The sequence below is a fragment of the Ochotona princeps genome, chromosome 2 (assembly GCF_030435755.1).
Source record: "Ochotona princeps isolate mOchPri1 chromosome 2, mOchPri1.hap1, whole genome shotgun sequence".
NCBI classification, from domain to species: Eukaryota; Metazoa; Chordata; class Mammalia; order Lagomorpha; family Ochotonidae; genus Ochotona; species Ochotona princeps.
Window position 1 is genome coordinate 106,785,041 of NC_080833.1, and position 24,526 is coordinate 106,809,566.

General features: G+C 46.6%; 2 pseudogenes; one reads left to right on the forward strand and one right to left on the reverse strand.

Moving 5' to 3' along the window:
• The first annotated feature begins 1,454 nt into the window (after positions 1–1,454).
• On the forward strand, positions 1,455–3,264 carry LOC131479600 (ubiquitin-conjugating enzyme E2 D3-like; annotated as a pseudogene).
• Positions 3,265–21,142: 17,878 nt separating this feature from the next.
• On the reverse strand, positions 21,143–22,290 carry LOC101536599 (serine/threonine-protein kinase VRK1-like; annotated as a pseudogene).
• Positions 22,291–24,526: the final 2,236 nt, after the last annotated feature.

Here is a 24,526-nt window from a genome sequence, read left to right on the forward strand (position 1 = left end):
CCTTTGCCCTCATGCCCCTCACGCGACCAGGGACAGTATATGTGGTGGGGGGGGGGCGCACCAGGGTAAGCCGTGAGGCCACTCCCTGCACTTGGTCTGCAGAGGGCATGAATGGCCTGGTGCTCCTCTCTGAAACTCGATGTAGACACCAGCTTGTGAAGAAGAGCTACAGTAAATGAACTTCCCCATGTCAGAGATCCAACAAGGAAAGAAGTTTTTGAAGGATTACTTTAAGGACGCTTCCCGGAAATTGGAATAGAAAGAGAAGAAAGGCAAACCTAGCAACTGTGTGGGTCACCTCGCTTTGAGTGACAGGATTTCCAGAGGAGGAGGTGTGGTCCTGAGGGCCTTGTGATTAGGGATGCTCATTGGTCGGAAGGTGCTAGGAGCAGCATCCAGTGCAGCACTCAATGCAAAGAACACGGGAGGGAAGGACCGGACACCGCCCTGGGAGGAGACCCGCCAGAGCTGCCCAGGCAGGCAGGTGTGCACCTGGGGCAGAGCAGCCCTTGTTGTGCTGTCCAGAGAAATGGGTATGAAAATATTGTCTGTATGCCAGGGTGGTGAAAGATGCCGTGTTTGATCTCTTCAAGAAATGAAGCGTTTGCTTCTGCAAGTGGATGACTGAAAACCCTGCAGCCTTGGAACTAACAGAAAGCTCCTTACTTTCTCATGATCACTTTAGGGTAACCCTGCTCCTGTGGAGACCCCAGGTCAGGGGGAGCTGGCAGGAGACGACATGTGAGCCTGGACATGTGATGCCGCCTAGACGCATGGTGGCTCCACTGGGTTGTGAGCTCTTGGGCCCAGGGTGAGGAGGCTTGCTCAGTATAACCCACAAAAAGTTAAAAAAAATTAATAAATGAAAAGAAAGTAATTCCTTTATTTGACAGATCAAATTGTTTTTCAAAATATGACCAGTGCTATGTGAGACCCGGGGGAGGGAGTGAAGGGGTGAACTGGTAGGGGATGACATGGGGCTCCATTGCTGGACCACTAGCAATGGAGAGCTGGAATTGGGGGCAATGTGAGAGCTGGGATCGGGGGCAGACCAGGCAGGGCAAGGCTGCACCATCTATTGGCCTGTATGTGAGCTGGATTGGGGGAAAGCCAGGCTGGGTTGACTGTACCTACTAGTGCATGCATGAAGTCAGAGTGGGTGTGGGTTCGTTGGGTTTTGCCGCAGCATCAGCTGACAGACAGTGGCATGCAGAGGGGGCAGTGTGCAAATTCTGTGAAGCTGAACTGCAGAACCACCTGGAGAGTGTAAGATCCGGGAGTCAGAGTGGGCTCAGTAGGGAAACAGTGGGCACCTCTCTCTTGGGTTGCCATTCCCACTGGTGAACATGAGAACCGGGACTAGGGGCAGGCATGGCTAGACAGAGTGGCACCTGCCAGCATCAGTGTGGGTGGTATAGTGGGGCTGGTTGGTTGAACTAGACTTCAATGCCCATTGACATGTATGAGTGTTGAGTGGGCTGTGGGACAGACTGGACCAGTCTGCTGTATATATTGGCAAGCATGGGAATTAGGTCTGGGATCAACCCAGATGAGGTTTCTTTCTGAATTCCCCCAACTGAACCTCTGGACTCAGAACTCCAACCATGGAGGAAATTGCAGATTCCATGGTCTGACTGTGTAGTGCATGTGTCAGAGCTAAGCTTCCTCAGTGGCTTAGATGGAGCAGTGGACAACACATACAGGTGCACATGAGCATATGGCAGTACACTGGAGTCTGCAGAGGACACCTGGTACCATAACAGAGGACGGAGGACAGAACAAACCAATCAGTTACCCCAGCCCAGAGTTGGCAGTGAATACCTAGGCAGAGATTCTAAGGTGGACTGTGTCAGCCAGTAGACTCTGGAGAGATTTCATCATGCTTGGCATGGTGAGACTGGCAGCAATTCAGAACTGTTGAGTTATCGAAACTACTTGAGCAGAACTGCCAGAGCATAGTATACCCCACATCAGGGACCCTGGGATGGTTGGGAGGCTGGGCGTGACTTCTCCCTTTATCTCCCCCTTCCCTTAGATGCAGGAAGGAAGAAAAAGAGAATGTGGAAATGAAATAATGATCTCACCCACCTTCCTGTAACCCTTGATCCTTCACACCCTAATCGACTATGTAAAAATTATCAAAAATAGAGCCTATGACCCACCTCGGTCCCCACCCTCCCAGGCTAACCTCTGATCTGTTTAGTAAGAAGAAGCCTGTGTCTGGCAGAGCCGGTGTGAGACCAAGAGACAATCCTTCGCCGCCGCTCGGATAATCAGGAGTTTCGGCCAGACCTTTGAGCACACACCGAGAGAGAGGGAGAGAGGAGCCAAACTACAGCACAGACTGTGGCGCTGAAACAGATGGATAAGGAGCTAAGTGATCTGGCCCGTGACCCTCCAGCACAATGTTCTGCAGGTGCAGTTGGAGACGATATGTTTCCCTGGCAAGCCACAGTTATGGGACCTGATGACAGTCCAAGTCAAGGTGGTGCATTCCTTTTGACAATTCATTTTCCTACAGACTACCCCCTTCGAACCCCCAAGGTTGCATTTACAACAAGGATTTATCATCCAAATATTAACAGTAATGGCAGCATTTGTCTCAATATTCTAAGATCACAGTGGTCTCCTGCTCTGCTTCTAAAGTTCTTTTATCCATTTGTTCACTGCTGTGTGATCCAAACCTAGATGACTCTTTAGAGCCAGAGATTGCACAGATCTATAAAACAGACAAAGTACAACGGGATATCTTGGGAATGGACTCAGAAGTATGCCATGTGATGCTACCTTAAAGTCAGAATAACCTGCATTATAGCTGGAGTAAACTTTAAATTATTGTTCCTCTCCTTTTCTTACCTGGCTACTCCCCTGTCAGACTGCATGTTTTAAATTTTATTTTTTGTTTACCCCCTCCATTCATTCACATGCTCATCTGAGAAGACTTAAGTTCTTCCAGCGTTGGACAGTAAGTGTAAAGTAGTTATAAGAGAACAGCTGCCCGCGATCCAGATTTTTTTTTTAAGTGGAGCATGAGCACTGCATGGCCAATATCTTCACTCTAACCTGGTTATGAGACTAAAACCATTCCTCACTGCTCTAACATGCTGAAGAAATCATCTGAAAGGCAGGGAGATGGATGCACAGTTATCACATCAAAGGAAGCAGCATTATTCCAGCAGCATCCATTTTTGCTTAAGCCTCCTACTGTTAGAGATTTGAGGTTACATGATATAATTTATGCTCATAACTAGTGTGGCTGGAGGATTGGTATTGAATTTATAGCACCAGCAGAACAGGAAAATGCATATTTTATGCATGTCAATAAAGGAATGACCTGTTCTTGTTCTACAGAGAATGGAAATTGGAAGTCAAACACCCTTTGTATTCCAAAATGGGATCTCAAACATTTTGTAATTTTCATTTAAATTGTTAGGAGGCTTGGAGCTATTAGTTAATCTAGCTTCCAATACTCTGTTTAATATAGCACTGAATAAATGATGCAAGTTGTCAATGGACGAGTGATCAAATAACAGCTCTGCTAGTAATTGATTTATTTTTCTTCAATAAAGCTGCACAAACCAATGAGTTAGCTGTCTGGATTAATCAGTATAGGAAACAAGCTTTGTAAGTTCTCAGCCAGAGGAACTCTGTGCCCTGGCCCTGGGGCACATTGTGATTCGGCCCTTTTGGAGGCTGTGAAAGTGGGTATTGTGGAAAACCATCCTCCAGTAGTTACACATCCCTGTTTTGAAGCAGTGGCTCTAGTCGCCCTGCATGAGACACCTGCTGGCCTGGTTACCGAGGAAAAATCCAGAATAGAACTGTGGTTGGCGTCAGGCAAACAAACTGCTCCTGACCATAGTCCTAAGTGGTGTGACATGGTCACACTATGATGACAGAGTCACGGCAGCACCAGTCAGAATCTGAAGCATAGAAGAGAACCCAGGCCGTGACTGAAGCGGAGAATATCGTGGTATTTCCCCGCTTTGAACCTGGACACTCTCCACATCCTGCCCATGCAGGCAAGGTGTTCTTGCTACATTGCATGAGGACAATTCAGCACTGAGAAGCCCAGAGAATCCAACAGAAGCCCTGGAACCCAGGGGTCAGCAGCATCCCTAGGATGGAGAACAAGAGCCTGAAATGTTGAGGTTGTCCGAGCTCCTAAGAAGACAGGAAAGGATCATTTCTTTTTGACTGCTTAGATTCTGGTCAACCTCTGCGTAAAGGGGTGTTGGCTGATGTTTTTGTAGGATAATCGACGCAAATCACGGCAGCAACCTTGTGTCTTGCCTCACATGAAAGAAGAATTTTCCTGCGGACAAATTCTACTCTAGTTTTAAAGCAAGATTTATTTGGAGAGAAGAGGGAAAGTGGCTCTTGCGCTAGTGGCACGAAGGGGTTTCAAGGGAGGAAACACTCTTGCAAGAGGGGAGTTAGTGTCTTTTAAACCCAATCTAAGAGTTGCTCAAAGAACAAAGGAAAGAATGTGTCCTCAATAGCACCAGGCTGCGAAACTAAAGAAACTCAGAAAGGTGTGACTGATTAATGTCCTCCTTCTTTATTTATTTATTTTTTTGCTTTAAAAAAATTACTATTATCATTTTATTCCATAGGCCCTGGAATTTCATTTACTCCCGCTCCAAGCTCCCTCCCCCACCCACTGAGTTCCCCTCTATCCTCCATTTTCTCGATATTCCTCAGTTAACTCTGAGGTTGGCAAAGGCTTTTACTCCTTTGCAGGGGAGTCTTCAGTAATATTCATTGTGCCTTTGTCTCCTCTTTTGCTCTTGGTTATTATACTTCTGGTTATTAGATTCTTCTCCTTGGGGCAGGTTTCTAAGCTCTGTCACCCACAGATCTACAGTTCGATTTTATTTTATTATTATTTTTTAAAGATTTATTTATTTTATTACACAGTCAGATATACAGAGAGGAGGAGACACAGAGAGGAAGATCTTCCGTCCTATGACTCACTCCCCAAGTGAGCCACAACGGCTGGTGCGTGCCGATCTGAAGCCGGGAACCAGGAACCTATTCAGGGTCTCCCATGCGGGTACAGGGTCCCAAATCCTTGGGCAGTCCTTGACTGCTTTCCCAGGCCACAAGCAGGGAGCTGGATGGGAAGTGGAGTTGCTGGGATTAGAACCGGTGCCCATATGGGATCCCAGGGCTTTCAAGGCGAGGACTTATCTGCTAGGCCACGCTGCCAGGCCCTTGATTTTATTTATTGCAGTTGGCACATGGCTCTTTGGTTGCAGTCACTTATGTCACTCTCTCCAGCAAGTTCCAGTTCTGCATTCTTGTGTTAGATTTCCACCATGGTCTCCATAGTCCAAGCTCCTGGCTCACCACTCTCCACCTGCTGTGATACTGATACTGTGCTGAGGCTGCACCATCGTCTTTACAACTTTTCTCCTACTTCTGGTTGGAGCAGGTCCCAGGATTAGGGAGATATCAGATGTCTTATATAGCTAGGTTGTTGGTGGTGCTGATCTTGCCGGAACCTGTTGGCTGTTAGGTCTGAGGGCCACACAGACCTACTTTGATCCATACGATGCCATAGTCAGTATTATTTTCCTGTGGGACCAATGCAATGCACTGAGCTCAGTGAGTTCACTCCTGGCTCAGCACATGCGCAGCTCACTGTTGTCCCTGTAGTCTTAAAACCTCTGTCACAGTGTGCAAAATGGTGTCTAATGTGCCACTACTAGAGTTCTTGATCTGCTGGCTATCAGGCCTGAAGGCTACTTGGATCTATCTTGAGTGGAACATGTAGGATGCCACGTTGTTGCAGTTTCTGAGCCAGAAATGAGTTCCCTCCCAGCTCAGTGCATATGCAGTACTATCCATAGCCTTTGTCTCTCTATACAAAATGGCGACTGATTCAGCTCTACAGGGCAGACTTGGCTGTGAAATCTATCCTGTTCCCTTACTACCCATCTGGGACCTGCTGCTCTGTCTCTGCTCTTAGTCAAATCAAATAGATCAGCAGGACAGGCAGTTCTTTGTCTGGCTTCACCTCTTAAGCTTCTGGTGAATGCCCCTTCCCACCTTGTTGGTGGAGTTCAGGCTGCTGGTGGAGTTCAGATCATGGCTTGCTGAATGCTGTTGGGTTATCAGTCACTGTAACACCACACCATTGTTTCTGCTGCTTTCCTGTGTCTGTTAGTCTCCAGGTGCCCCTCTGCTGTTGTTCTGTCCTCTCCTATTTCCTGGAATATGCCATTTCTGCTTCACACTGGCTAATGTTTCTCTGCCTGTTTAAACATGGCCCTACCCTATTCTGCCATCTTGATTCCCCTCCTTCCCTTCTAATGATAAGCTGACCACTCAGGCGTCATCTCCTTGACAGTGACCCAGAGATGGGTCACTTCTTGCTTTTGTTACGACTTTGAAATGGTGATTTGATATGTTGATTCTGCCCCTCAAGCCTTCTAGGAAAGAGGGTGTCCATGGAAGAAATGTGCTCTTGGAAAGTTAAGACTTGGGGGAGAAATACGATTATATATATATATATTTGTATAATCTATACAATTGTATAATATGTAATTGTATAATCTCTCTCTCTCTCTCTCTAGATAGAGAGAGAGAGGAGGAGAGACAGAGAGCAATGTCTTCTGTCTGATGATTCACTCCCCAAGTGGCTGCAAAAGCCGGAGCTGCACCAATCCGAAGCCAGGAGCCAGGAGCCTCTTCCAGGTCTCCCACGTGAGTACAGGGTCTCAATGCTTTGGGCCGTCCTCGACTGCCTTTCCAGATCACAAATAGGGGGCTGGATGGGAAGTGGTGCTACCAGGATTAGAATCAGCACCCATATGGGATTCTCGTGCGTTCAAGGAGAGGACTTTAGCTGGTAGGCCACTGCTCTGGGTCCACAATTTTATATTTGGGAAAAAAAAACCTTCATAAGGGACCAGAAACCCTAACTGCTTGCTATCCTGTCTGACTCCTCACACGGTGTCCTTTGGTCTTGTCCAGGTCAGGTGTTGCCTTCCTGCAGCATGCTAGAGTAGCCCTCTGTGTTATCTCTGAAGTCACCACAAGGGGGCGCCATGATCCTTCCATAGGGCACTGGGCTGCCGGGCATTTTAGCAGTTTGGAACTGGGACTTGATTATGTGGGTCAGCCTAGGTATGAAACTGTCTTGGATGATCCATTCCAGCCCAGCCCTGAGGACTTTCTGGGGCCCCTCAGCCAGGATTTCCACCACTAGCGGGTTTTGTTATCTCACTCAGCCTTGGCAGCAAACATCCTACGGGATTCTGATCTGTGGGAATCACATTCCCCGTCTTCCTGTCAGAGTGTGGTAGTCCATCCCTGTGTCATCTGGTGTGTGTGCGCACGCATGCGTGTGTGCACGAGGCAAGATGGGAGTGAGGAGAGAGAAGAGGAGCTGCATCCAAGGAGATAAGAGGAAGAGGAGGTAGAATGGAGATGAAGTTTGGAGAGCGGGACAGAGCTGCAGAAAACCAGCTGGGAGGTGTCAGCCTTGTAGCATACACAGTACCCAGCTGGGGAAACTTCCCATTCAGGCACCTTCTCAGCAGTTCCTGGGAAAGCAGAGGCAGCTGGCCCAGCAGGACACCCGGATGGTCACAGTGTTTTTCACTGATTTTTTTGTTTTGTTCTTTTATTTCACTGATTCTTCATTGGAATGTGTAATATAAGACGAATACACAAACTTGCCTTTTCATTACACCTAAGTCGGCTCTAAGATCCGTGCCTCCTGCACTCCCCCGTCTGCTTCTTTTTAATCCATCAGACCAGGGTTTACTCTCAATGTATCACTCAATAAAAGGCATGAGTTAACCAGCACCTGCAATCTATGATTGTGTTCCGCACACAGCCCATGTGAAGACCTGGCACACATCTGTGCCCGAGGGAGTCGGAGAAATCCAAGCAGGAGAAACCTCAGAGAGGAAGAGTAAGAACCTTCACCGAGTGCAGTGAGATGGAGGAGGCCAAAGACTAAGGAATGGATGAAGCTCGCACAGCCCTCGGTGGCAGCAGAGCTACCACAGGGAATGTTGCTTCCAGCTTTCCTGTCCCACACACCCAGCTCATCCTCCAGCATCCCGTATTCCCATTGTTGGGGTTTAGGGTCAAACATATCTGTTTGCAGAGTCAAGATGAAAACATCAAAAATGTCTTCCTGATGCAAATCTTGTTATCGCATACAGTTCTGTACTTATGGTCAGTTTTTCACTCCCTGTTGGGTGTAATGAGACCAAACCCCATAAAGGTGTGAAATTCAACACCAGTAAAGTATCTTTTGTGAATATCTGTAAAGTGACAGGCTCCTGCGCAGGGATAGGAGGGTAAGGATGCTGCGTGCCCTGATCACCCCTCATCCCTAGAACATCCACAAGACCCTCACAGCTAAAGGAGCAGGTGTTTATCCTCAAGAAGTGATGTTGGTCGCCAGCTGTAACTTTGCTTTACCTGTGCCCTTTAGACTCTACCAGCTTTCTACCAAATCCTCTGCTGGGTCAGTGTTGAAGCAATGAAAGGTCATCTTGAGTAAAGGCAATCTAAGGTTTGAGTACAAGGCACGCATGTGGCAAGGTTGCAGGTGAAAAAAAATATCTCCTTCTTAAACTTATCCTAGTGTATTAGATGGACAAGGCAGCATTGGCCACTAGAGTGTTGGGTGATTAAACAAAATAACATGCAACAGAGAAGGAATGAGAGAACACATAGATCATAGATACTGGCACTTTAAAGAATTCTCTCGGCATAAGGCCCAAGAAATTGCATTTTAGGTAATGAATGGTGTAATACAGCTTCGTTCAAGGAAAGACTCACCATTCGACCAACAGCTTGAGATTGACACTTCCAAAGTCCTGTTGGGCAATAGGAGTGACAATGGGGACAGAGTAAGCCCTTTGTCCATAGTGTCTTTTAGGGGACCTATTATTTTTTCATGTCACAGTGTTCCACTTAATATAGGACACAAGAGGCAAAGGCTCGGGGATTGGTGCTTAGTGCAGTCGCTACAGTGCTGCTTGAGACGTCCACATTGCGTAACAGAGTGATGGGGTTTGAGTTCTGCCTCGACTTTTTATGCTAATATGTGCCCTGTGAGGTATTAGCTCAGGCGCTCTGACCCCCTTGCCCATGTGGAAAACCCAGGTTGTATTTTAGGCCTCTGGCTTTGGCCTGGCCCAAGGCCAACTCTTGCAGGCTTGTGGCAATGAATCAATGAGTAGAAGATCCCTATTTGTTTCTGTGTCTGTCTGTATGTCTCTCTCTCTCTCTCTCTCTCTCTCTCTCTCTTTCTCTCTGTCTCTCTGTGCCTGTGTTTCTCTTTTAAATATTTTTTTTTTTTAAATTGGAAAACAAAACAAAACAAAAACAAAACCCTAGTGAACTGCTTCCCTGGTCTGGTCTTTACCCCCCATACCAACTTGATTTTTTAAAAAGATTTATTTATCTATTTTATATTAATTGTTTTTTGATACAGTTTATTTGGCACTAGGCTCTCCCTTCTTTTTCCCTTAAGTTCCCTCCCTTGCCCTCTGTTCTCCCCTCCAGGTCACACCAACTTGATTTCAGGTTTTCTCCTCTACTTGTGAGCAGATCTCAACTATTTTCTGGATCATTTCTACATGAAAACCTTTGATATTTTATTCTCTAAGAAACAGAGATGGCAGAGATTACATCCAGGTCTTTAGAATTTTGTATCCTTTTTTTTTAAGCCACCAAGGAAAACCAAAAAATTTCTGACATATAAAAGTCGGGTTAATGAAGAGATCCCAGTGGAGCCTGAGATCAGGGACAGCTCTGCATCAGAGAAAGGTTGAAAGACATGATCTGGATCACTCTGAGTAAGGAAAGGGAGCACACAGTGACCCACCACCCGGAGAAACTCCTATGAGGAAGAGAACGACACCAGGGAGTATGAGAAGAAAGGAAAATTGCAATACAAGAAAACAATGGGCAGGCAAGCCCAAAGGTGAAGTTGATCGATACAGAAGAGCATTGCCCCATCCATTCACCAGGGAACTCCTGCTGGACTGACTCAGCTTGATTTCAAAACTGTTTTGGGTCAGTAACTTCCCTATACCTTATTTTTCCCTCCCTCTAGAATCAAAACCTCCATCATCATTATTCTATGTCAATATTGCCATTGAAATTTAGGAACAAGGGCCCGGCGGCGTGGCCTAGCGGCTAAAGTCCTCACTTTGAATGAGCCGGGATCCCATATAGGCACCGGCTCTAATCCTGGCAGCTCCACTTCCCATCCAGCTCCCTGCTTGTGGCCTGGGAAAGCAGTCTAGGACGGTCCAAAGCTTTGGGATCCTGCACCCGCATGGGAGACTTGGAAGAGGTTCCAGGTTCCCGGCTTCAGATCAGTGCGCATTGACCCGTTGCGGCTCACTTGGGGAGTGAATTATCAGACGGAAGATCTTCCTCTCTGTCTCTCCTCCTCTCTGTATATCTGACTTTGTAATAAAATAAAAAAAAAATCTTAAAAGAAAAAGAAATTTAGGAACAAGTCAGTTGTTCCCTTAAATGTTGATTGTTTATTCTCATTCGTTTGAACAGGAGAGAAGCGGACACTGGGTGGTGGGGGAGGGAGAGAGAGGAAGGAGGGAAGAGAGAGAGAGAATCTATGTATTCACTTCCCAAATGATTGCAATAAGCAGGGCAGGGCCAGATCAAATGCAGGAGTCCGGAAGTCAAGCTGAATCACCTGTGCCAGTGTCAGGAAACCAGGCACTTGAGCCATCACTTGCTGACTCCCAGGATCTGCATTAACAGGAAACCAGAATCAGAAGTGGATCTGGGACTTGAACTGCAGAACTCTGATATGGGATATAGGGATAAGACACCCTACTAGTCTGCTTCCAGCTGATTCTTTTTTTGCATTATTATTATTATTATTATTAATTATATTGCATTATGTGACACAGTTTTATTGGTACTGGGATTCCCCCTCACCCCTCCCCAAACCCTCCCCCCCCATGGTGGATTCTTCCACCTTGTTGCATAACCACAGTTCAAGTTCAGTTGAGATTCTTTCATTGCAAGCATATACCAAGCATAGAGACCAGCATCTTATTGTCCAGATAAGTTCAATGGCTTGTGGGGAGACCATCTCTAGCCTGAAGGTAGAGCCGGCAGAGTATCATCCCGATCAATTAAAAGCCACAACATAACATCAGCAACAATTTATAACGTTATGGAATTAATTGACATAGTATTGAGTCACCAATATGTTAAAAAAAATGCAAGTTCTTAGCCACATCCTGTGACTTCTTCATTGACATTTCAATTTTAGGTTATATATAACCGGGTTCTATACACCTTAAAATGGCTATAGATTACTATTCAGCTGTCTCGTGTCTATTTTCATTATAGTATTTAGCATTTTATAGTGTTGAAGCATAATTTTGTTGAAGCATAATTTTGCTGGCTTTTTTTCGGGTAGTCTAGACTGGCTTATAACTCTAACAAGATATATTTCAACAGTTTAGGTGCATAACAGTTTTAGGAGGAGTGTGCAGAGAAATCTTCAATACCCTAGTGAGGAGTAACTAATCTTTGTGTCCCACATAGTAAGGTGTAAGTGAATCCACGCTGACCGATTCCTGTCTGATTCTGAGCTTTCCTTGTTCTCTATCGATTCTAGATTTTTTGTTTGTTTTGGGGGGTTTCCGGAGTGACCGTGATGGTCATTGCCAGAGAAGGTGGGGACCCAAAGTTGGAACCAGGCAAGGACCAGAGAGAGCTCCCCTCCCTAGTCCCAAAGGAAGTTTACTGTTCTTCTGTTTCTGCGGACTGCTCGGCTCTTGGCTGTTGTTCTGATGCCCTTGGATTCTGCGATGAAGGATTTGGACTTCTTCCATCCCATGTGGTAGATCCAAGCGGGAGTGGATGACCTCAGAGTTCTTTGCCTCTGAAGGCACTCTAATTCCCCGTGGTCTCATTGGCAGTTGGAATGTAGTCGTTGGTGCTTGTACTGATAGTCCTTGGTGAGGATCCTGGAGTCCTCAGGGTTGGGATACAAGCCTCCTCCTCTCCCCCTGCTCCACTCTGGGGTTCCCCCCTGCTCTGTGCATATGACCTCCTGTTAAGAGGTTGTAAGGATCGCTTTTGATTCCCCCTATATGTCTTTGTAGTTTAACTATTGTCTAATGTTGATTCAAATCTGTTGTCTATGAGTTACCAGTTATGATCCTGGTAGGTTATATTTCACGTCTTCCTTACGCATTCTAGGGAGATGGAAGATTTCTCTGCTCTCCTGCCCCATTATGGAATAACATAGGGTATTTTTTTTAAAGATTTTATTGTTATTGGAAAGCCGGATATACAGAGAGGAAGATCTTCCATCCGATGTTTCACTCCCCAAGTGAGCCGCAACGGGCCGATACGTGCCAATCTGATGCCAGGAACCAGGAACCTCTTCCAGGTCTCCCACGCGGGTGCAGGGTCCCAAATCCTTGGGCCATCCTCGACTGCTTTCCCAGGCCACAAGCAGGGAGCTGGATGGGAAGTGGAGCTGCCGGGATTAGAACCGGCGCCCACATGGGATCCCGGGGCTTTCAAGGCGAGGACTTTAGCCGCTAGGCCACGCCGCCGGGCCCAATAACATAGGGTATTAAAAGTATATTAGGTTTTACAGTTCTTTGCTGTAGATCATAAGTAGTCTGACTCACATTGATTGTTAGTTCATTGGTTACAGCTGATTCTTCAGTTTCCTAGGTCTACAGATGTAAGGCATTTGCTAATTCTCTATACTTGTAAGACCCTCTTTGGTAACCCTTTCACATCTGATTTACTGAAATTTGGGAAAAGCCACCCAGGCAGCACTCGCATATGGCTTGTTGTTTCATGAAAAATGGAGTCACAACATTCAGAAACTTCGTCCAAATCACACCACTGCTCTGTTAGGTTGTCTGCCAGAACCTTCAGACTCACCTGCAGCTCTTAGGACCTGAGTTCTCTTCCTTGTGCTTTTTTTCCACCAGGAATGTCCACTCTCCCTGACAGACTCTTTTGTTTTCACATTGGAAACAAAGCATCGCAGATACCAAAAGTCAACCTCGGACCAAAGTGTCCTGAGCCCAGGATTTGCAGCCCAGGTAAAGCAAACCCAACTCATAATTTACTTCAGGTACATGCAATATTCAAAATTCCAATTTTCCAAGAATCCCAATCCCAAATTCCTCATGGAGCATGGTTACCCCTTTATCCCAGTTATAGAATTGTCCATGTTGTTAGGAAGTCTCCAATATGTAACAAATAATTTTTCCCTAAGCACTCCCTCTAATTGCCCAAAGATGCTATAGCAGGTTCTTTATATCACTCTTAAGAGAGTGAACACTGTGGTCACTCTCTCTTCTCCACGTGAGGAGTTAAAAGCCAAATTGGCAGCAAGATTTCGCACAAGGGCCTTGACACCAACTTTCCACGAAACAACAGCTGTGTAAATCCAACTTCAAAAAGCGAGTTTATGTTGTCCCTCTAAGGCTCAGGCTCAAGATCTCTAGAAATTGTCTTAACCTTTGAAAGAAAACAAAATATTGCTTCTACCAAACCCTTTAACATTTTAGTTATGTGAACTTTGAGGGTTCAGGAAACATCCCCCCCATGTTGTGTAAAGGGATTGAGGATAAGGTAACACAAAGAGTGTACACAAGTTCATCTTCAAAGGAGCGCTCACCAACCAGAGTCTCTGGATGACTTGGAATCACTGTCCTTCCGGTTTAGAGAGAATTGCCTCACCAAAACACAGGCACTGACTGCTGAGTCCACTCACTGTGGCCCCAAGATGCAGCAGCCAGGGGTTAAGGGGCCCCTTGTGGAACAGGTGCAGCTCCACAGTCAGCCAGCCTATGAATGGAGTGGAGTTACCTACCATCACACGCACTCCAACTATCGGGATTTTCTGTTGATGATAAAGTTATGGAACTCTCATTAGTCCACACTCAGAAGGACATGTTACATTTCTTTAAGATAATACTTCAGATAAAGAGGCAATTTTCGCACCTCCCCACAACCCCTGAGTGGAATAGATGATGTCTTTAAATACATTTCTTTGAAGAACGTGGCTAACTCTGCTCTGCTCGGTATTTCGTCCGCCCACCTCACTGAGGCTTGGCAGGTTCTGTCTGGCCTCCTTCCAGGCTGGTGAACCCCTCTCATCAGCCTTCCCACAGACTGGTGGGCTCTGCAACTACCTTCACCCTCCCAATGAGCATAAATTCTGACAGTTCTGGAATTTCTGTCATTCCTGCCTGGGATTGCTGAAGCAGCCTTTTGCAAACTCCCTGGATTGGCTGGCGCTTTTCTCCATAATTTTTAGACCATAGTCTTAGCAGGCTGTGTAGAACTTCTACTCTTCCATAGCATGGGCTCATGTGAACAACTCACAGTCTCTCTCCTGGAGTTCCCATCCTGAAGCTTTTGCCCACGTGAACTCAGTCCCATCTTGATCTTTCCCACTGCACTTGCTTTCTAAATTGCTTTCAGAGTCTAGATTTCTAGAATGCTTCTCCAAGTCAGGTGTGACATGTCTATCTCCCACGTGCCCAGTGCTTTTGGTGACTGATTGCGGTCTTCCTGGCTTTGTCTTTGGTCTCCCTGAGGGCTGCTCCTCCTCCTCCCTGGTGCTCTAGCTAGCTGGGGATACCTCTGAGACTGTGGGTTGAAAGGTGGGTGGGGTCAGCTGAGGGAGTGGAAGGTTTTTCCTCAGCTGAACTATGCCACAGAGTGGAAAACTCCGGCGTCTTTGGCGCCCAGCCCACTGCTGGCGCACTACAAATGTCACACATGTTCATTCCCTCTCAATTCCAGCCAGCAAGTTTCCCCTCCCCTTCTCTGTCATTATCAGTAAAGAGATTTATGCCCCCATTCTCAGGCTTTAGGGGACCTTCTCACTCTGTGGGACACAGCCTGGGGAGCCCATGGCTCACGGCATCCCACTATCTGCTTTGTCCCCAGGATCCCTGGCTTCTCTCGTCTTTGGGCTTCCTTTCCACATTGATGTGCTCTTTGTTTACGGCTCTTCCTTCCTTCCTTCCCACCATCTTGCCTGTCTCTGTCCCTCTTTCTTTCCTTCACACTGCCTCCTCTCTACTACCCCATGTCTCCACCAGTCTGTCTTTGCCCTTTTTGAATATGATCATGTGGAAACAATAGTGGGAAAAGGAGGTCTGAGCCTTAGCCCTGGGGCTGCACACACATCATTGCCCATTCTGTGCCTGGGCTGTGGAGGGTGTCAGTGAGTGGGAGAGAGGGAAGAAGGACAGGGGCAGCAGGTGGTTCTAGGGGCAGGGACTCATGCTGTCCCTCCTGTATTTGTTTTGTCATCTGACTTTCACACCAGATGATAAACTCCCTGAGGGAGGGGACCTTGCTTACTGCTCAGGCTCTGAGCCTGGTCCTGCTGCACAGTAGGTGTCCAGTTCACATTTTAGGTATGGAGGAGTTCAAGGTTTGGGGAAGAGGCTATAAGTAATTGCCTATTGGGCTATTCTGGAGGGGTGGCAACGGTAGCTGATGTGGCTGGATCTTCTGCCACTCAGCTTCTGTTGAGGATGGGGTTGTGGGATGGGTCTGGCGTGTGCTGATGAAGAGATAAGAAGGCAACTGCTCTGGGCTCAGGTAGATTATGGCTGACTCACAGAGGAAATTCCTAGACATGGGTAGTTGAGAGGGATGTGTGCCAAAGAACACTGGATTGTCCTCTGTGTGTGCAGGCTCTGTGCTTGGCACATGGCCTCCATGATCACACTGAACCTCCAAGATGGACAACGTGGGCAGGAATTCCCATTCCCACTTTGACAGCTGAGGAAGCTGCGGCTGCATTGGGGAAGGTAAATTCACTTGGTTATGGTCACACAGCTGCTGTGCGTCATTGCTGAGCTCGTTTCTGTGGCTTTGGCCACACCACGACCAGCACGGTACTTGTGTACCTTCTACATTGGATGACCCAGAGTGAAATTTCAGATGTTCTCTGACTCAGAGTTCATGGGAGTAGCTGCTTCTCGGTGACCTCACAACATTCTTCAGTTAATGTGGTGATGCATGTGAAAACCTTACATAAATGGCATGGCTTTGAGTTCATTTAATAACAATGGTATTAAGTAGTAACTGTCACTGCAATGCAGTCCAAGTTTGCTTTACCCGTCTAGCCACCACACCACTCCATCAGCCTCTGCTACATCATGACAGCTCGTAAGGTAATTAACCCATTTTCGCCACGCCATGGCCTCACTGGGCTTGTTTTTCAGCCCAGCTAAAGGACTCTGGTTTGTCTTGATTTGGTGTCAGGTTAGCAATGTTTCCCTACTGTTCAAATCTGTGGAAATCTCTTTCAGTCTTGATTGTGTCATTCTCTATGAGTCATGTCTCCCTTAGTGTCAGCATTTTAATTCAAATGCTTCCTTATCACCCATCACCAAACAAGCACACGTGTTGGGCAATGGGGACCAGCCATTTTGACGTTGACCAACCCAGTTCACCCTCACAAGGACCTGTGAGGAAGGCACTGATGTCCCCACTTTGCAGATGACAGAACTGAGGTTGAGTGCTCTTCTTGCCTGTGCTACCTTAGTCTCGTGCGGTTTTGCTAAGAGCAGCCTCCGGGCTGATGGTAACCCGCCAGTCATGTGTCTCTGCTTCTATTCATTGCACCTGCCACAAGGGCGCTGACAGTCTAATGAATTCTGTGTGGGCTTGTGGGAGAGGAACTCTGTGTGTGTGTGTGTGTGTGTGTGTGTGTGCTGCTAACATCACTGCTACTCTCAGTTGTCATTGCTGAGCACCCACAGCCATCATTTCACTTAACATCCATATTCTTATGAATCTTGCCTCTGTGATTCTTGTTTTTCTATCTTAACCTATCCTTCCTTGCTTGGTCTTTCAGCCTTTTCACACGCATGTGAGGAGGTTCTCATTTCAAGTGTGCCTGTTCTAGTACGTAGCCAGATGACGCCTAAGATAGCTCCTCAGCCCTTCCAGTTATCCTGGGACACATCACCCCATTACTGAGCCTGGCACATCGGGCAGACTCTGGTATTCATTTAGTTGGCCTCATGGTTGTGGAGAGTGGACAGAGCTTGCTGGTCCTGGAGGTCGTGTGTTTCAGGGAGTTCAAGGTGTGTTGTTTCTCATAATCACAACAGACCTAGGTTTAGATTGTAGTTCCAACAAGGTCAAGGACACTAGATAGGCCCTCCTACTTTGTTATGATGTCAAATCTAGGCGATAATAAAACTCTCTGACCTCCTGTTTGAAGGAAGGAAACAACTTACAATGTTACAAATAAGTCAGAGTCTATGCGAACATGGACTGGTTAAACTAAGGGCCAGCAGCATGGCCATCTCTCAGGCACGTGTCCATCTGGAGGTGCTGCTGCTGGTGGTGACAGGGTTGATGGATAGAGGGGACCCACCATGGAACTGGTGTGTACTTCAAGGCTTTTTCCCACCATAAAGTCCATTTCTTGGTTGAGCTGGTCACAGGCCTTGGGCCTCAAGACCTCTTCATATGCTGTTTCCTTCAGGTGAAATGTTCTCACCATCTCCCACCTCTTTGTGGTATATTTATATTCATCCTCAGGTTCCTGTTCCAACACATGTCTTCAGAAGAGGCCCTCTTCTGCCAGCCGTATCCTCATTCAGAGGCATTCCAACATTGCCCTTTCATCCTGTAGTTATTGCTTCATAGCTGTCGTCCGTATTAGACTGTATTACGAAGTTAGGAATCTTCTCAGTGTATTCCTGGCCCCTGGATGATGTCTGGCACACTATACTATAATGATAGCTCAATAATGACGTCTTCTGTAAAAGAATGGGGTTGAAACAGAGGATCTGTGTATTTTCTAGGTTAAAGATTCATTGAAATCTAAGGGTTCCAGGCCAGGAAACAACAGGAGAGCTGGAGTAGAGGGATAGAATTCTGTGCTCTGGCTCACCAGTAGATGGTGCAGATGAGCTGACTTTGTCAAGGGAGGGTGGGGTGGGGTGGGCAGGGTTGTGCAATCAGTGTTGAGTTGCGGACAGGGTGCCTGCCTGGACCTGCCGGGTGAAGAGGACACCTGTTGGGGCAGATGCAAGAAGGAAGGAAAGAAGGAAGGTAGGAAGGAAGGAAGGATGCCTGCAGCCGCAAGCCTGGAGGGGAGTGGTGGTGCTGGTGGTGCTAGTACTACCAACCGCACACTGCTGTTGTTCCTCAGAGGTGCAGGGCAGCAAGGCAGCTTGTGCTAAGATGTGGAGGTCGAGGAGCCAAGGCCCATCCTCGTGGGGTTCTCCACACTGTCCAACACAAGCCTGCTGCCTTAGGTGCTCCCACTGTTCCTACATGGGCACCAGGGCTCAGCTCTCCTTTGACCCTCTCCTCTCAGCAGAGGAAGCCAAGGTCATCCGGCAACAGTGCAGCTATTCCTGCAACCACCATCCTGGAGCTTCTTTCCCATTAACCTTGCTGGTGATGGGTCCCGGTTAAGGCTCAACCCTCTGCTCCCTCCCTTGAGCCACCCTGTTCAGGCTTCCTTGGGTGGGCTCGCTCGCTCTCTCTCTCTCTCTCTCTCTCTCCCCCTCCTCTCGTGACCCACTAGTACTTCTCAAATTCATAGTTGAAACCTTTCCCTTTAGTATCAGGTTTAAACTTTATCTCCCCACTTTGATACCCAGTAGGCAACTTAAACATGGCCTGCCCAATGATTAGCTTCTGATCTTTCCCCACCACAGTCTTCCTTGGTTCAGTAAAGGGCGATTCCACTCTTCCAGGTACTCAGGCCAGAAGCCTCAGGGCTCCACTGACTCCACCCCCTCCCTCCTTCCCCATATGTGACTGGCTCTCCTTTCAGAATATGTTCAATTCCAGCCCCTCCTCAGCACCTGATTCAAGTTCCTGCAGTGCTGCAAGAGCCTCTTCCTGGGAGCCCCTCATCCCGCCATCCCACACCCTTACGCCTTCTCCACACAGGAGCCAGAGAGATCCTGTCACCAGCCAAGTCGCACCTGTCCTGTTCTGCTCATGTTGGCTGCCTGTGACTGAGGACGAGCCAGGTCCTCCCATGGCCTCCAAAGCACTCTATGAGACAGCTTCCCATGTTGCTTCTGATGGCATTCCCTTCCTCTCTTGCTGCCCTCCAGCCTCACTGAATTCCTCATAGCCCTCCACCACTGCAGGCGTGCATGGACTGTGGGCTTTGGCTCTCTCTGCCTGTGCTGTCTTCCCTTCAGATTTGCTCACAGCCCCCTCTTTTGAATGCTGTGTTCTTCAGGAGCAGTTCCCTGTCCTCCGCAGCTGTCATGTTAGCTCCTCTGCCTGGCAGCACCATCTCCTCCACTGCACCTGTGATCACACTATCCATGAGTTGTCTTGTTTATTGATTGTCTGCTCCCATTGGAATACAAGCTGCACAGGACTAGGGATTTATTTTTATAAATAAATATAGCAATCCTGTCAATTTCATTTTGTGTATTTATGTTTAAAAAAAAGTTTACATTTTGGAAAAGTTTTGGATTTATAGGAAAATTGTTAATATAGAGAGTTTTAACACCGTTTCTTCTTAACAACTTATATTAATGTGGTATGTTTGATGGAATTAATGAACAAATATTGATGCATTACTGTTGAAAACAGTCTATACTTTACTCAGGCTTTCTCAATTTTAAAACTAAAGTCCTTCCTCTGTTCCAGGGTCCCATCCAGGATTCCACATTATATTTAGTTGTCATTTCTCTTCAGGGTCCCTTGTCTGTGAAAATTTCTCATACATTGCTTGTTTTCGATGAGCTTAACGGTTTGGAGGAGTAATGGCCATGCACTGTGTAAAACGCCACACAACTGGAATTTGTGGCTGGCTTTTTTCCAAAGATTTATTTGTTTACTTGAAAGAGTTGCAGAAAGGACACACACACACACACACACTTTCCACATGTTGATTCATTTCTCAAAAGGCTGCAACAGCCCAGGTTGGGCTGAAACCAGGAATTAGGTGAAGCTAGAAGCCAGGAATTTCATCTGGGTCCCTTCATAGGTGGGTTCAGGAATCTAGACATTTGGGTCATCTTCTGTAGCTTTCCCAGGCACATTAGAGGGGGCTGGATTGGAAGTGGAGTAACCAGGACTGGAATTAACGCCCTCATAGGATGCAGGCGTTACATGTGGTATCCCTACCTGCTGTGTCACAATGCTGGCTCTTTGTCTGTTTTTCTCTTGATGAGACCGGGGTTATGAAACTTAGGGAGAAAAAGCCAGGAAGTAAAGTGCCTTCTGCATACATGATGACAGGGTATATACACTCTGTCCTAAGAACAGAGAGAAAGGCTCTTCCTCAAGGGGAAAGGTGAAGAGAGCTGTTTCAGAGAGCCCTGCCCTGGACAGGTGTCATTTTTATCCTGGGTTAGCAGAGATCCGTCTAGGTGGACTGGTCAGGTCTGCTTTTGCTCATTTGGTTGGTCATTGGTTCTAAGTCTGCAGGTGATATTAGCTCTGTTGACAGAGTAAAACAAAAGCAGCAGAAACCTCCGTGAGGAGGCCACGCTGCTCTGGCTGCCTCTTTGCTGTCTCTGATTATTCTCTTTCAATCACACTGTCTTCTTCTCACCTGATTGGAATCTAAGATCATCCAGGACTCTGTTCTCTTCTCTTACCCCTCTACATTTTCATAGATTGTCTCATTGTTTTTTTTTTTTTAGTTTCACAAAGATTTATTTTTGTTAAAAAAATAAAAGACAATACTATTTAACTCTCACAAGACTCACATGAAAACAAAAACACTTAGAAAAACACAATCAGGGCCCGGCAGCGTGGCCTAGTGGCTAAAGTCCTCGCCTTGAAAGCCCCGGGATCCCATATGGGCACCGGTTCTGATCCCGGCAGCTCCACTTCCCATCCAGCTCCCTGCTTGTGGCCTGGGAAAGCAGTTGAGGACGGCCCAATGCTTTGGGACCCTGCACCCGTGTGGGAGACCCGGAAGAGGTTCCAGGTTCCCAGCATCGGATCGGCACGCACCGGCCGTTGCGGCTCACTTGGGGAGTGAATCATCAGACGGAAGATCTTCCTTTCTGTCTCTCCTCTGTGTATATCTGGCTGTAATAAAATGAATAAATCTTAAAAAAAAAAAAGAAAAACACAATCAAACGAAAATAAAGAAAAGTTGTTCTCTGCATCTGATTTACTTCTGGACTCTGCTCAGTTTTGAATGGGTTGGCATGGTCTCTGCCTGCGTGTCTGAGCACTCCGTGTCTTCGACACTGGATGCTGTGCTCTCTTTCACGTCTTTCTTTCTCCTTGTTATTGGCTTTGCTTCCATACCTCTGTTCTCCACAACACTGAGGTCCAGTTTGCCATCATCCTTACTTCTTATAGCTTTTAGTCCTTAAAAAGAACATCTTGTAGATTTTGATGAAGAGGTTTTTCAGTATAGACCAGTAATTTCATTGTTTCCAAGTACTTAGCAATTCCACCTGTTTTTTTTTTTTTATCCCAGGAAAACATTTGTCCATCAAGCCTGTAATATTTTCTCTGTACATGATTTTGGAATTTCTACTATAGTTTGGATCTTTTGAATTATCCTCCCAAGGAAAACAGCAACTGAGCTACTGGATCACGCATTAACCAAGGATTTCCAAATCACCACATCTTGATGGGTCCACACCCTTGTGTGTGTAGCTACTGGCAGGTGACACCTTTTGAGATCTTCCTTGCATCCTGTATGAACTCCTTCTGGGCAGTACTGAGAAGCAAGGCCATAACCTAATGGGTACACCTGGTTAGGATTCTTGTAGGTCAGGAGGAGATTTGAAGCCTTGATGTCACCATGCACATACTCATGCTCATGAATATATTCCAGAATTTTCAGAATTCTTAAGCTTAAGAAAGACAGTTTTCCGAGGAAACCTTCTAGCAATACGTCACATATTTTCTGAAGTTCGCTCCCAAAGCAATCTATTATTATAAACCTGTAACTTTTTCCATTTTTACTGGGCAGATCATACCCAGGCACTTCAGTTTGTAGTTACCAATCCATTCCTGAATTTGCTCTGGCTTAGCACCTCGTTGGTAGAACTTCAATTCAGTAAAAAGAGGTCCATTGTCACTGGGTTCCACTTGCACAACATAGAGTGTGTTATTGCCAACTGATTTTGAAGCACATCTATCAGCAAGGTCGATACAACCAAAGCCACCCTGGTCAGTGGGTAGCCCTATCTTCCATTCCTTCTTTGACAAATCAGTCATGATCTCCCCAGCTGCAAACTGTTCTGCAAGACATCTTTTGGCAGGGCGTTGTCTTCCAGCCTGAGCTGCTTTCCCATGAAGCATTTTTACCCAAGCTGCTGGCCAGTCTGCCTCCTGTGCAGTACAATCCACCGCCACTCCTGCTGACTCTCGTCTCATCTGTTGTTGCAGTTATGAGCACCTCCATCTGTTGATAACGCTTTGTTCCAAGGATCTGGATCTGGCTAAGGACCCTCTCCGAGCTTTGGATCCTGGGCTCTGTTATGGTTATCCCTGCTTTTTCCTACACAGCAGGGATTGTGCCTACTTTCTCTGAAGGCTTTTCCAAGCCAGAAAGCTCCATGTCACTCTCTCTTCCTCTTTCTCACCTCCATCCAACGTGGGAGGCAGCACTGTTACCAGTTCAGCTCTCGTACTCTGGATCTCTGGAGCCAAATCCAAGCCTCTGTCCCACCTGCAGGTGGAGTGTGCAGGTGTACAATTTACACGGATTCTGTGAAGACCAAGTGAATAGTGCAGATGAGGTGTCTAGCAGCAATTGGGAGACTGGTGGACCCCAACATGCACGAACTCTTATTTACAACCCGTTAGCTGCAAATCTAAAGATTTGAAGATTAGACTGTCTCCTGATCATAATTACTCCTTTTTCTCCCCTCCTTTTCCCCTGTCATGGCTTGAGTTGATGTTCTCATCATTTTTAACCCAGTGTATTCCCTATCACATTATTGGTCTTTCTTGTGTCATACTGATTATGTTGTCACTTTCTAAAAAAAATAATAATCAAGCATATGAATAAAGTAGGTCTGATCCATTAGGTCTCTGTGTCCCTGCTGCCACAGGATGTGATGGACACTCCTTGCCTTGGCACACTGGGCCCCTCACCTCTGCACTGAGTCCTCCTTTGCTGCCTTCTTCGTCCGTTTTGTCTCCTCACTCAACCATCACACTTGTTCTCTGGAGACACCAGTGTAAGTTGGTGCTGGATCCACAGAGTGATGCAATGGTCCACTCAGCCGCAGCACCAGCATCCCTGCTTCTTGGCCCTTCCTCAATTTTCCAAGGCCCAGATCCCTAGTTAGAGACCACGTGTGGTAATTTGAGCTTATTTTTATTTCTCACTTCTGAGGCGATGAGCTTTGTGGCGGCCAAGTTTTGCTTCTTTCTGAGATGTACTTCAGGCTCTCAGGGTGATCAGCGGACATCTGTCAGGTGGTTAATGAACTGGTACAGTTATTGAACTCCGGAACCTGTGCTCTGGAAGGACTAGGACCCGTGTGTTGTTCACATGAGTATCTTAAGGGTCTATCTCCGTTTCTGAATGTGAGTAGTTTCTTAACAGTTTGTGTGAGTTGCCTAACAGTTTGGGAAAGTGAGAGGTAAATTTCATCACGGATAAGGGCAGGGGGACTCTCTCAGGAGAATACTGCCTCTATCAGCCTAGAGAGTGAGGGGTTCAGGCTGAGTTATGTCCCTCTTCTGGGACTTGAAATAAACAGAATTAAAAATAGAATACATACATCTGTGTATATACTTGGTGTTGCATGGAGTAATGATTCTCCCTAAACCAGAATTTCTCCATCTGTACCTATAATACAGTTGCTATAGATTATCTGCTCTGTCTTCTGTAATGATGGAGTAATAGTATTTTTGATAATAGGAATTGTTTGTTCCTCTGAATACTATGGCATTTTCTTAAGAAGAGTACGAACATTGCTTCTTTTAATATTTTGTTATTTTCTTTAAGATGAAGTGACTTTATCAGGTGGTCCTTGGCACAGTGGTTATGTTGTCACATGGGAAGTCCAGATCCAATGTCTGAGTCCCTGGTTCTTGTACCAGCTAGTCTGTTTCAGATCTACCTTCCTGCTAATGGACAGGAACGCAGTGGTGGGAAACAGTTGGGAGATGGCAGATGACAGCTGATGTGGCTCAAGTGTTTGAATCCCTGCCAACCACCCGGGAGATCAGATTAAGTACCTGGATCCTGGTTCCAGTCTGGCCCAACCCTGATTGTTGCAGGCATTTTGGGAGTGAACCAGGGAATGGAAGATCCTTGCCTGTTTGTCTCTCTGTATTTCTCTCTTGTCTCTCTCTCTCTCTCCCTTTCCTGTCACCCTCTCTCTCTGCTTTTGAAAGAAAAAGAAAATAAACAAATAAAAATTCGATGAAGATTAAGTAGTTTTAAAAAGGGTGTCACTCTGGCAACTCCCAATAAATACTAATGAGAAATCCAAGGTGCTGCCAAGGTCCACAAACTCAAATCTGCTGACTGCAAACCAGAGCCCTGCCCTCTGCTCTAGGCTATTTATCTACTGCCAAT